Genomic DNA, 13,172 nt, shown 5'->3' with positions numbered 1-13,172 from the left:
ATGTCAGGTCCAGGTGTCTGCCCCTTGCCTCTCCTCCCTAACACTGAATGATACTATCTCACCTATTTCTCTCCATGACAAACCTGAGTTGTAGACTGGTATCATTATGGTGTAGATGAAGAAACAGGCTTTGAGAGCTGACCTGCCCAAAAGGTTTTCTGTCTCTAAAACCCAGGACAATATTTGTTACAGTAGTGCTCCTCAAACTTTAGGGACCATATGAATCACCTGGGGACCTTGCTAAATGCAGATTCTGATTCAGTAGGTCTGGGGAGGGGAGGTGATTGTGCCTTTTAGCAAGCTCCCAGGTGCTGCTGATGCTGTTGGTCCTCAGATCACACTCGGAGTTAGAAAGATGTTACAGCATGATGCTTTTCATCCCTCAATCCACTGGTGGTGAAGAACTCAGTCACCTTTGCCACACATACAGCTCATTCCCCTCAAAGTGTTTTTGTTTGTTTATAATTCTTAAATATCTCAGGTTTAGCGGGGGGTCACTTTGAAAACCATGAAAATGTCCATCACAAAATTTGTTCCCTTTTGTGTGCCTGATTCTTTCCTGTAACTGATTTTTCTTGCATCCCCTCTCCCCTGCTCATCCTCACTAAAAGGGGCTGTTTCTGGATGAGCAAAACAAAGTGCTGAACTAAAAAAAAAGACAGGGTGGAAGTTCCATCTATGACATGCTTGAAGGTTTCTTTTGATAGGCTGTAAATAAAGACCAGACTTAAGTTTCTCTTGCTGTAACTTCACTCTCCATATAATTTTTTTTTTTTTTTGGGATGGAGTCTCACCCTGTAGCCCAGGCTGGAGTGTAGTGGCATGTTCTTGGCTCACTGCAACTTCTGCCTCCCAAGTTCAAGCAATTCTACTGCCCCAGCCAGCCAACTAGCTGGAATTACAGGTGTGTGCCACCACACCTAGCTAACTTTTGTATATTTAGTAGAGACAGGGCTTCACCATATTGACCAGGCTGGTCTCAAACTCCTGACCTCAGGTGATCTGCCCTCCTTGGCCTCCCAAAGTGCTGGGATTACAGGCATGAGTCACCATGCCTGGCCTTCACTCTCCATATAATTTTATGTTTCATTTTGTGCACGTTCTTGTGTTATAACACATATATAACATAATAGAGTTCTTAGGTAGATAATCTGTAGATCACAGAAAGAGAAAAGTAGAAATTATTTTCTACTACATCATCTTTTCCAAGTGAGTCATTTATAGAGGTAATATATTCTCCTCCTTATAATTCTTTAGGATTTGTTGCTTTTGTTAAGTTTCTACCACTTTCTTCTTTGTATCATATTATGTATCTAGGTAATAGAGATAACAGCTGAAGTACTATAGATTGATAGCACTAATGGCCTGCATCGTTCATACTTCCTTAAACCCATGCTCTTTGCAAGGGGACTTTGCAGCTTCTGTCATCCAGAGGTGGAATTTATTTCTCCAGCTCTTGAATCAGGGCTGTCCTTGTGACTTGTCTTGGCCAACAGAATGCAGTGGATATGCTGTTCCAGTTCTCAAGAGTTGGTGCTTTCCATTCTTGCTCTTGGACCCCTGCCTCTGCTATGAAACTAAACCTGGGCTGGCCTGCTGGAGGATGAGGGCTCATTACACCTAGTGACCCTGTGGCGACTGACTAACCAAGTCAAAGGTCAGTATCCAGGTGTTCAGAACCAGAACTGATGCTGGGGTTCACATCAGCACCATATGAACACTGCTCTGAAATGCTGTGGAAAATTATGCTGTCACTTCTATTTTACACGACCACACAGTTTACAGTTAACTGACTGGCCCAAGGGATCTGACTGAATGATGAGGCAATTCAATGAGAGGTGAGTCTCTATCAAAATAAAAGCCATACCCATGCACACTGCATAGCACTGAAGTTCTCAGTTTTGTAAATATGGATCAGAGCAAACACTTACTGAGTACTTCCTATGTGCCCGACACTCTTCTGAGTACCTTACATATAGTTATTCCTTTTATCTCCTAAGTCATATAAGTTGGGCATTATCATCATCCTCATTTCATAGATGAGGGAAATGAGGTAGAGTGAGGACATACAGCTGGTAATTTACTGAGTCAGGACTAAACCCCAGAAAGTCTGGCTTCAAGGTTTACACCTACTTACAGTGTTAGCTCAGCTTTTACATCAATTACTTAATATTTGAAAACACAATTAAAGGAATGTGCTGTGTCCAGTGGGGCTGTGGACAGCCTCCCACAGGCCAGAAGGCAGGAGGACATTGCAAGAGCGATTTCAGATCACACCCAAGGAACTTTAGAAATCACTTCCTGTTTTAGGGATCAGGAAAAGCTTTGTGCAAGATCAGACTCAAAGCTTGATCCTGAACAGATAGGATTTAAAAGGGCAGAGGAGAAGGGGAAGGAAATTCCAGGGAGAGGAACCAGCATGAATAGAGACACCAAACTGGGACAGGCAGGAGGTTTAAAGCAACTGAGCTGTTGAAGCTTAGCATGGATGAAGAAAAGTAGGAGGCAGTATGTTTTGAAAGCTTGATTATGTAAGCCTAGGAAGGCTGTTGGATATTGGGTTGCAGTAGATTTTATCTGAATAAGTGTGAAATGAGGAGATATCAAAGACTTATGAGCAGGAGTTTGGAATGATTAGAATAGCTTTTTGGAGGATGAATTTGGCAGTCTCATGTCTTGTGCAACAGTGTGTGGAAAAGATAGGAGAAGGGAGTGGCTGGAGGTATGTAGACCAGCAAGGATGCAAGGGCAGGTGTTCTAAGCAGGAGTGGTAACCCAGGTCCTTCACTCTCATCTATTGGGCACCATTGGCATTTGGGACTCAACAATTCTTCCTTATAAGGGACTTTCCTGAATGTCATGGGACTTTTATCATTCATGCCTCTCAGACATTCAATGCTAGTTGCCGCCCCTTCCCCACATTGTTGTAACAAACAAAAGCATCCTCCTTCATCTGTAAATTCCTCCTACCATCAGATTAGAAACCACTGGGTCTTACACTAACAGAGGACATAAAGAGGAGAGGACAGGAATGATGAGGTGATACTGACTTGAAAAACTATTACAATTTTTTTCTTTTTTGTAGGACAGAGGCAAATTGATATCAATGGTGATTCTACGGGCTCTAAGTTGTGGTGATTGGGAGATAAGTGACTCATTATGGAGAGAGGCAATCCCAAATAAATAGCTTCAGGAATAGGCAGAAATAAAAATCAGGGACAGTGAGGAACTCAAAACTCAGAGTTTTCATTCTGAACCCTGACCCTCTCTGACAGTTATTTATTATTATTATATATTATTTTGAGACAGGGTGTCACTCTGTCACCCAGGCTGGAGTGCAGTGGCTCAAATTTGGCTCACTGCAACCTCTGCCTCCCGGATTCAAGTGTTTCTCATGCTTCAGGCTCCCGAGTAGCTGGGACTACAGGCATGCGCCACCACGTCTAATTTTTATATATTTTTTGTAGAAAGTGTTTTGCCATGTTGGCCAGACTGGTCTCAAACTCCTGACCTCAAGTGATCCACCTGCCTCAGCCTCCCAGAGTGCTGGGATTACAGGCATGAGCCACCGCTCTGGCCTTCAGTTCTATTTATTAAACATTTTCTCTCAAAACATGCACAAAGAGAGCAGGCACCAGGCCCTGTCATGAGGGGGGACTCTTGCCAAATGCGGAGCTCTATTCTAGTAATAGTCCTTACAGCTTTGAAAACTCTAGAATCTGAGCCAATATTCTTTTTCTAGCCAAACTGCCAGGAATTAATAGCTGTTAATCGTTCCACCACAGTTGCCAGTTTTTTGTTTTTTTTTTTTTTTTTTTGGTGAGCTATAATGTGTTCAATAAGACCATTTATTTCTGTCAAAGTCAAATAATGACGTTTGAGATAGAATTAATTCTTTGTATCTTGATTTACTATAATCAAAACGTGTTAATTAACCTTTGAGCTCAAACAGTAATCATAGTTGATGCGTACTTCATTTTGGCTTAATTTGCATGGATATAGTAATGTCTCGTTAAATCAATTAACATTTATCAATTAATTAACATGTATTAAATATTCTCAAGACAAAATAATTAAAACACATTTAAATTCCATAATTCCACAACTGCTCTGGGTTTTGGTGATGAATGAAAAGTTAACAGGATGGGGAAAAAAATGAATATCTGGGTCATCATACAACCATTTTGTTTTTAGAGACAATTTCAGTTCATAGGAGCACCACCCAGCAGACAATGAAAATTCAAATTTAACAGTTGATTCAAATTGAATAGTCAATGACAGTCAGTTCAAATGGAATAGCCAAAACCCAAATTGAATAGTGGTTCATGCCAATAATCTCAGCACTTTGGGAGGCTGAGGCAGAATTTTGCTTGAGGCCAGGAGTTCCAGACTAGCCTGGTCAACATAGCAAGACTCCCATCTCTGCAAAAAATAATAAAAAAATTATCTAGGTGCAGTGGTTGGCACCTGTTCCTATCTACTCAGGAGACTTAGGTGGGAAGACTTGCTTGAGCTCAGGAGTTCAGGATTGTGATGAACTATCATCAAACCACTGCACTCCGACCTGGGTGACAGAGTGAGACCCTGTCTCAAAAAAAGTCAATGAGTCAGTGACGGACTCCTTCTCTTCTCCTCTCTCTTCTTCATTCCCCATATCCAATTATTTACAAACCCTGATTTTAAGTTCAAATATATATTAGATATATTTTTCCCTCTTCATCCTGAATATTCTTCTTATAGTTCTCATGCCTCACCTGGACTATTGCAATAACCTCCCAATAGGTCAAAATCCTCATTGCTTCAGAATAGGCTACCTACAGTCAGTGGCAGAGAGTGCTAGATATTCACCATAATCCTTTTTCTTCTTCTGGGCACATAATTGGGTTGCATTTCCCAGTTTCCTTGAGTTTGGTTTGGCCATGAGACCTAGTTCTAGACAACGGAATGTAGGCAGAAGTGTTTTGTTCCACTTCAAGGCTTGGAGCATACAACTTCCTGCAGGAGTGCCTCTATGCCCTTTTCCCTTTCTGATTGACTGGGATGGTGACCCCAGGGCAAATTTGATGATGGGAAGATGGTAGAGCCATTGTTAGCCTGGGTTCCCAAATGACTGCACCATCCTCTACCATCAGCACTGCAGACTGGAATCATCACCTTGTATTGCCTTGTGACTGAGAAGTCAACACCTCTTCTGGTGAGACATTACTTGTTGGGCTTTATTTGTAACAGAAGCCTAGCCTTCCTAATGTGTGTGAGTGTAGGCAAGTGTGATTTCTAATTACATATGCACACACACACGTCATTCATATTTTAATTGTTCTGATATCAATCCTACACGTATGCCTTTTATCGCCTACTCTTTCATATTCTGTTTGACCTAGGCTGTCTTATTCTCATGGCCTACAGTGTCATTAATTGTAGGTGCTTTCAGACCTTATTGCCATTAACTAAATATCAAAATACAAATTAATTAGTAGCCTCCACTTCTACCACTTGTTTTCTTTGTTTTCAGTCCACAGAAGCCACACACTGTCTAAACTATGTCGACAGAAGAAGACAGTAGGCCTGCTTATCTGCCCTTTAGGGATACCATGATTTAGGAAGAAAATATATATCTTGACAGTACTGTTTGAAAGGTACTGGCAGGTGCCTCTCCCCAATGTTCCCTCCGCATCCTCATTCTGTAGGGCATGCTGAAGCACAAGTAGCTGGACTGCCTTTGGGGGAATCCGAACACTATCACTTCAAAAACACCTAAACAGATCCATTTTGTTTCAAAACATCTAGCCTGGATCCACTGTGGTAATAGAGGGACAATTTGCCCAGGTGAACTCAAAGTAACCATGAGTGGCCTCAATGTTATTTTAAAGAACTTTCTTGTGAACTATGTCATTTTCTCATCTGTATACCCAAGGTCACCACATAACTGGCATTATTTTCATATGTAATATGACCAAAGAAGAAATAAATAAAATCAAAGACACAGAGGATGGTAATATTTTCTGACTTGCAGAGCCAGGGGTCATGGGTTCTGAAGTCCATCTGTCTGAGTTCAAGTCCCCGTAGCTCACAGGTATGTACGATTCTGGCCAGCTACTTAAATTCTCTCAGCTTCGGTTTCCTTGCCTCTACAATAGGGAAAATACTACCAATCTCCTGGGACTGTGGTAAAGATTAAATGAGAGAATTTATGCTCATTAGCGTAAAATCATGCTTGTAAAGCCTGATGCATGTTTAGGAAAGAAACTGATTAGGAAAGAAACAGGACTAAAATGTCAGGAGTCATAAGACCCATTCATCTCCTTCCTTCAACAAATTGGCTTACTGTAAGCATGAAAATCTTTTCTACCTCTGAAGCTGAATTCTTTACCTCTAAATGGAGATAAGATGACAGAAAATGTGATAACTCATTTTAGAAATCAAACATAAATCAAAGCGAAAACATAGCTCAAATGCAAGCAATTATAGTATTTGATGCAAGAAATTTTGGAGGTGGTTTGAATTTACCTATTTATTGCTTGTAGTCAATTCCATTACCAATGATGTTGATTAATTTATATAAAAGAATTTTATATAGTTAAATTGTCAATTGGTGCTAAAATCCACCAGAGAGATAGCAGATCAGAGTGGGAAGAGATAGAAGGTTCATCATCCAATTGTGTCTTCAGAGAAATCAGTTAACTGTTACAAATCTCTTTTTCTATTTGTAAGTCAGTATCAGTGAGACACTTACCTACTCATCAGGACCATGAAAAGGAAAAAATAAGAGACTATGGAGCCAAGATGGCCGAATAGGAACAGCTCCGGTCTACAGCTCCCAGCGTGAGCAACGCAGAAGACGGGTGATTTCTGCATTTCCATCTGAGGTACCGGGTTCATCTCACTAGGGAGTGCCAGAAAGTGGGCGCAGGACAGTGGGTGCAGCGCACCGTGCACCAGCCAAAGCAGGGCGAGGTATTGCCTCACTCGGGAAGCACAAGGGGTCAGGGAGTTCCCTTTCCTGGTCAAGGAAAGGGGTGACAGATGGCACCTGGAAAATCAGGCCACTCCCACCTGAATACTGCACTTTTCCGACGGGCTTAGGAAATGGCGCACCAGGAGATTATATCCCGCACATGCCTTGGAGGGTCCTACGCCCACGGAGTCTTGCTGATTGCTAGCACAGCAGTCTGAGATCAAACTGCAAGGCGGCAGCAAGGCTGGGGGAGGGGCACCTGCCATTGCCCAGGCTCGCTTAGGTAAACAAAGCAGCCAGGAAGCTCGAACTGGGTGGAGCCCACCACAGCTCAAGGAGGCCTGCCTACCTCTGTAGGCTCCACTTCTGGGGGCAGGGCACAGACAAACAAAAAAATAGCAGTAACCTCTGCAGACTTAAATGTCCCGGGCTGACAGCTCTGAAGAGAGCAGTCATTCTCCCAGCACGCAGCTGGAGATCTGAGAACGGGCAGACTGCCTCCTCAAGTGGGTCCCTGACCCCTGTTCCCCGAGCAGCCTAACTGGGAGGTACCCCCCAGTAGGGGCAGACTGACACCTCACACGGCCGGGTACTCCTCTGAGACAAAACTTCCAGAGGAACGATCAGACAGCAGCATTCGCGGATCACGAAAATCCACGGTTCTGCAGACACCGCTGCTGATACCCAGGCAAACGGGTCTGGAGTGGACCTCTAGCAAACTCCAACAGACCTGCAGCTGAGGGTCCTGTCTGTTAGAAGGAAAACTAACAAACAGAAAGGACATCCACACCAAAAACCCATCTGTACATCACCATCATCAAAGACCAAAAGTAGATAAAACCACAAAGATGGGGAAAAAACAGAGCAGAAAAACTGGAAACTCTAAAAAGCACAGTGCGTCTCCTCCTCCAAAGGAATGCAGTTCCTCACCAGCAATGGAACAAAGCTGGATGGAGAATGATTTTGATGAGTTGAGAGAAGAAGGCTTCAGACGATCAAACTACTCTGAGCTACAGGAGGAAATTCAAACCAAAGGCAAAGAAGTTGAAAACTTTGAAAAAAATTTAGACGAATGTATAACTAGAATAACCAATATAGAGAAGTGCTTAAAGGAGCTGATGGAGCTGAAAGCCAAGGCTCAAGAACTACGTGAAGAATGCAGAAGCCTCAGGAGCTGATGTGATCAACTGGAAGAAAGGGTATCAGTGATGGAAGACGAAATGAATGAAATGAAGCAAGAAGGGAAGTTTAGAGAAAAAAGAATAAAAAGGAACAAACAAAGCTTCCAAGAAATATGGGACTATGTGAAAAGACCAAATCTGCCTCTGATTGGTGTACCTGAAAGTGACGGGGAGAATGGAAACAAGTTGGAAAACACTCTGCAGGATATTATCCAGGAGAACTTCCCCAATCTAGCAAGGCAGGCCAACGTTCAGATTCAGGAAATACAGAGAACACCACAAAGATACTCCTTGAGAAGAGCAACTCCAAGTCACGTAATTGTCAGATTCACCAAAGTTGAAATGAAGGAAAAAATGTTAAGGGGAGCCAGAGAGAAAGGTCGGGTTACCCACAAAGGGAAGCCCATCAGACTAACAGTGGATCTCTCGGCAGAAACTCTACAAGCCAGAAGAGAGTGGGGGCCAATATTCAACATTCTTAAAGAAAAGAATTTTCAACCCAGAATTTCATATCCAGCCAAACTAAGCTTCATAAGTGAAGGAGAAATAAAATCCTTTACAGACAAGCAAATGCTGAGAGATTTTGTCACCACCAGGCCTGCCCTAAAAGAGCTCCTGAAGGAAGCGCTAAACATGGAAAGGCACAACCGGTACCAGCTGCAGCAAAATCATGCCAAAATGTAAAGACCATCGAGATTTAGGAAGAAACTGCATCAACTAACAAGCAAAATAACCAGCTAACATCATAATGACAGGATCAAATTCACATATAACAATATTAACTTTAAATGTAAATGGACTAAATGCTCCAATTAAAAGACACAGACTGGCAAATTGGATAAAGAGTCAAGACCCATCAGTGTGCTGTATTCAGGAAACCCATCTCACGTGCAGAGACACACATAGGCTCAAAATAAAAGGATGGAGGAAGATCTACCAAGCAAATGGAAAACAAAAAAAGGCAGGGGTTGCAATCCTAGTCTCTGATAAAACAGACTGTAAACCAACAAAGATCAAAAGAGACAAAGAAGGCCATTACATAATGGTAAAGGGATCAATTCAACAAGAAGAGCTAACTATCCTAAATATATATGCACCCAATACAGGAGCACCCAGATTCATAAAGCTAGCCCTGAGTGACCTACAAAGAGACTTAGACTCCCACACAATAATAATGGGAGACTTTAACACCCCACTGTCAACATTAGACAGATCAACGAGACAGAAAGTTAACAAGGATACCCAGGAATTGAACTCAGCTCTGCACTAAGTGGACCTAATAGACATCTACAGAACTCTCCACCCCAAATCAACAGAATATACATTTTTTTCAGCACCACACCACACCTATTCCAAAATTGACCACATACTTGGAAGTAAAGCTCTCCTCAGCAAATGTAAAAGAACAGAAATTATAACAAACTATCTCTCAGACCACAGTGCAATCAAACTAGAACTCAGGATTAAGAAACTCACTCAAAACCACTCAACTACATGGAAACTGAACAACCTGCTCCTGAATGACTACTGGGTACATAATGAAATGAAGGCAGAAATAAAGATGTTCTTTGAAACCAATGAGAACAAAGACACAACATACCAGAATCTCTGGGACACATTTCAAAGCAGTGTGTAGAGGGAAATTTATAGCACTAAATGCCCACAAGAGAAAGCAGGAAAGATCCAAAATTGACACCCTAACATCACAATTAAAAGAACTAGAAAAGCAAGAGCAAACACATTCAAAAGCTAGCAGACGGCAAGAAATAACTAAAATCAGAGCAGAACTGAAGGAAATAGAGACACAAAAAACCCTTCAAAAAATTAATGAATCCAGGAGCTGGTTTTTTGAAAGGATCAATAAAATTGATAGACTGCTAGCAAGACTAATAAAGAAAAAAAGAGAGAAGAATCAAATAGATGCAATAAAAAATGATACAGGGGATATCACCACTGATCCCACAGAAATATAAACTACCATCAGAGAATACTACAAACACCTCTACACAAATAAATTAGAAAATCTAGAAGAAATGGATAAATTCCTCGACACATACACTCTCCCAAGACTAAACCAGGAAGAAGTTGAATCTCTGAATAGACCAATAACAGGAGCTGAAATTGTGGCAATAATCAATAGCTTACCAACCAAAAAGAGTCCAGGACCAGATGGATTCACAGCTGAATTCTACCAGAGGTACAAGGAGGAACTGGTACCATTCCTTCTGAAACTATTCCAATCAATAGAAAAAGAGGGAATCCTCCCTAACTCATTTTATGAGGCCAGCATCATCCTGATACCAAAGCCTGGCAGAGACACAACAAAAAAAGAGAATTTTAGACCAATATCCTTGATGAACATTGATGCAAAAATCCTCAATAAAATACTGGCAAACTGAATCCAGCAGCATATCAAAAAGCTTATCCACCATGATCAAGTGGGCTTCATCCCTGGGATGCAAGGCTGGTTCAATATACGCAAATCAATAAATGTAATCCAGCATATAAACAGAACCAAAGACAAAAACCACATGATTATCTCAATAGATCCAAAAAAGGCCTTTGACAAAATTCAACAACGCTTCATGCTAAAAACTCTCAATAAATTAGGTATTGATGGGACGTATCTCAAAATAATAAGAGCTATCTATGACAAACCCACAGCCAATATCATACTGAATGGGCAAAAACTGGAAGCATTCCCTTTGAAAACTGGCACAAGACAGGGATGCCCTCTCTCGCCACTCCTATTCAACATAGTGTTGGAAGTTCTGGCCAGGGCAATTAGGCAGGAGAAGGAAACAAAGGGTATTCAATTAGGAAAAGAGGAAGTCAAATTGTCCCTGTTTGCAGACGACATGATTGTATATCTAGAAAACCCCATTGTCTCAGCCCAAAATCTCCTTAAGCTGATAAGCAACTTCAGCAAAGTCTCAGGATACAAAATCAATGTACAAAAATCACAAGCATTCTTATACACCAATAACGGACAAACAGAGAGCCAAATCATGAGTGAACTCCCATTCACAATTGCTTCAAAGAGAATAAAATACCTAGGAATCCAACTTACAAGGGACCTGAAGGACCTCTTCAAGGAGAACTACAAACCACTGCTCAATGAAATAAAACAGGATACAAAGAAATGGAAGAAGATTCCATGCTCATGGGTAGGAAGAATCAATATCGTGAAAATGGCCATACTGCCTAAGGTAATATATAAATTCAATGCCATCCCCATCAAGCTAGCAATGACTTTCTTCACAGAATTGGAAAAAACTACTTTAAAGTTCATATGGAACCAAAAAAGAGCCCACATCACCAAGTCAACCCTAAGCCAAAAGAACAAAGCCGGAGGCATCACGCTACCTGACTTCAAACTATACTACAAGGCTACAGTAATCAAAACAGCATGGTACTGGTACCAAAACAGAGACATAGATCAATGGAACAGAACAGAGCCCTCAGAAATAATGCCACATATCTACAACTATCTGATCTTTGACAAACCTGAGAAAAACAAGCAGGAAAGGATTCCCTATTTAATAAATGGTGCTGGGAAAACTGGCTAGCCATATGTAGAAAGCTGAAACTTGATCCCTTCCTTACACCTTATACAAAAATTAATTCAAGATGGATTAAAGACTTACATGTTAGACCTAAAACCATAAAAACCCTAGAACAAAACCTAGGCATTACCATTCAGGACATAGGCATGGGCAAGGACTTCATGTCTAAAACACCAAAAGCAATGGCAACAAAAGCCAAAATTGACAAATGGGATCTAATTAAACTAAAGAGCTTCTGCACAGCAAAAGAAACTACCATCAGAGTGAACAGGCAACCTACAAAATGGGAGAAAATTTTTGCAACCTACTCATCTGACAAAGGGCTAATATCCAGAATCTACAATGAACTCAAACAAATTTACAAGAAAAAAACAAACAACCCCATCAAAAAGTGGGCAAAGGATATGAGCAGATACTTCTCAAAAGAAGACATTTATGCAGCCAAAAGACACATTAAAAAATGCTCATCATCACTGGCCATCAGACAAATGCAAATCAAAACCACAATGAGATACCATCTCACACCAGTTAGAATGGCTATCATTAAAAAGTCAGGAAACAACAGGTGCTGGAGAGGATGTGGAGAAATAGGAACACTTTTACACTGTTGGTGGGACTGTAAACTAGTTCAACCATTGTGGAAGTCAGTGTGGCGATTCCTCAGGGATCTAGAACTAGAAATACCATTTGACCCAGCAATCCCATTACTGGGTATATACCCAAAGGACTATAAATCATGCTGCTATAAAGACACATGCACACGTATGTTTAGTGTGGCACTATTCACAATAGCAAAGACTTGGAACCAACCCAAATGTCCAACAATGATAGATTGGATTAAGAAAATGTGGCATATATACACCATGGAATACTATGCAGTCATAAAAATGATGAGTTCATGTCCTTTGTAGGGACATGGATGAAATTGGAAATCATCATTATCAGTAAACTATCACAAGGACAAAAAACCAAACACCGCATGTTCTCACTCATAGATGGGAATTGAACAATGAGAATACATGGACACAGGAAGGGGAACATCACACTCTGGGGACTGTTGTGGGGTGGGGGGAGGGGGGAGGGATAGCATTAGGAGATATACCTAATGTTAAATGACGAGTTAATGGGTGCAGCACACCAGCATGTCACATGTATACATATGTAACAAACCTGCACATTGTGCACATGTACCCTAAAACTTAAAGTATAATAATAAAAAAAAGAGACTACCTATGAAAGTGGTTTGTAAATTACATACTTTATAAATTGTTATACTCAAATTGTTATTTTTATATTAGCTGCTAATAGTTTACTTCACTTTAACTGGCAAGATGAGTCATGAAATGTCAAAAATGCTGAATGATTTGAACATGTGATTACTTTGCTGCAAAATCCTCTTTTGCATTGTTACATTATATTAACAAGTTTGTATACTGCATATTCAGATTTCAAATAGGTGAGAAATGATTT

At 41.0% G+C, this 13,172-nt stretch overlaps 1 protein-coding gene across 2 annotated transcripts in view; it reads right to left on the bottom strand.

Annotated features, from left to right (window-relative positions):
* ADAMTS12 (ADAM metallopeptidase with thrombospondin type 1 motif 12) overlaps positions 1-13,172 on the bottom strand; it is a 371,361-nt gene that overhangs the window by 38,374 nt on the left and 319,815 nt on the right. The gene's annotated exons all lie outside the window — the stretch shown is intronic.

The sequence above is a fragment of the Pan troglodytes genome, chromosome 4 (genome assembly GCF_028858775.2).
Source record: "Pan troglodytes isolate AG18354 chromosome 4, NHGRI_mPanTro3-v2.0_pri, whole genome shotgun sequence".
NCBI classification, from domain to species: domain Eukaryota; kingdom Metazoa; phylum Chordata; class Mammalia; order Primates; family Hominidae; genus Pan; species Pan troglodytes.
The sequence above is the reverse complement of the archived record's forward strand: the minus strand, read 5'-3'. Positions and strand labels throughout refer to the sequence as shown.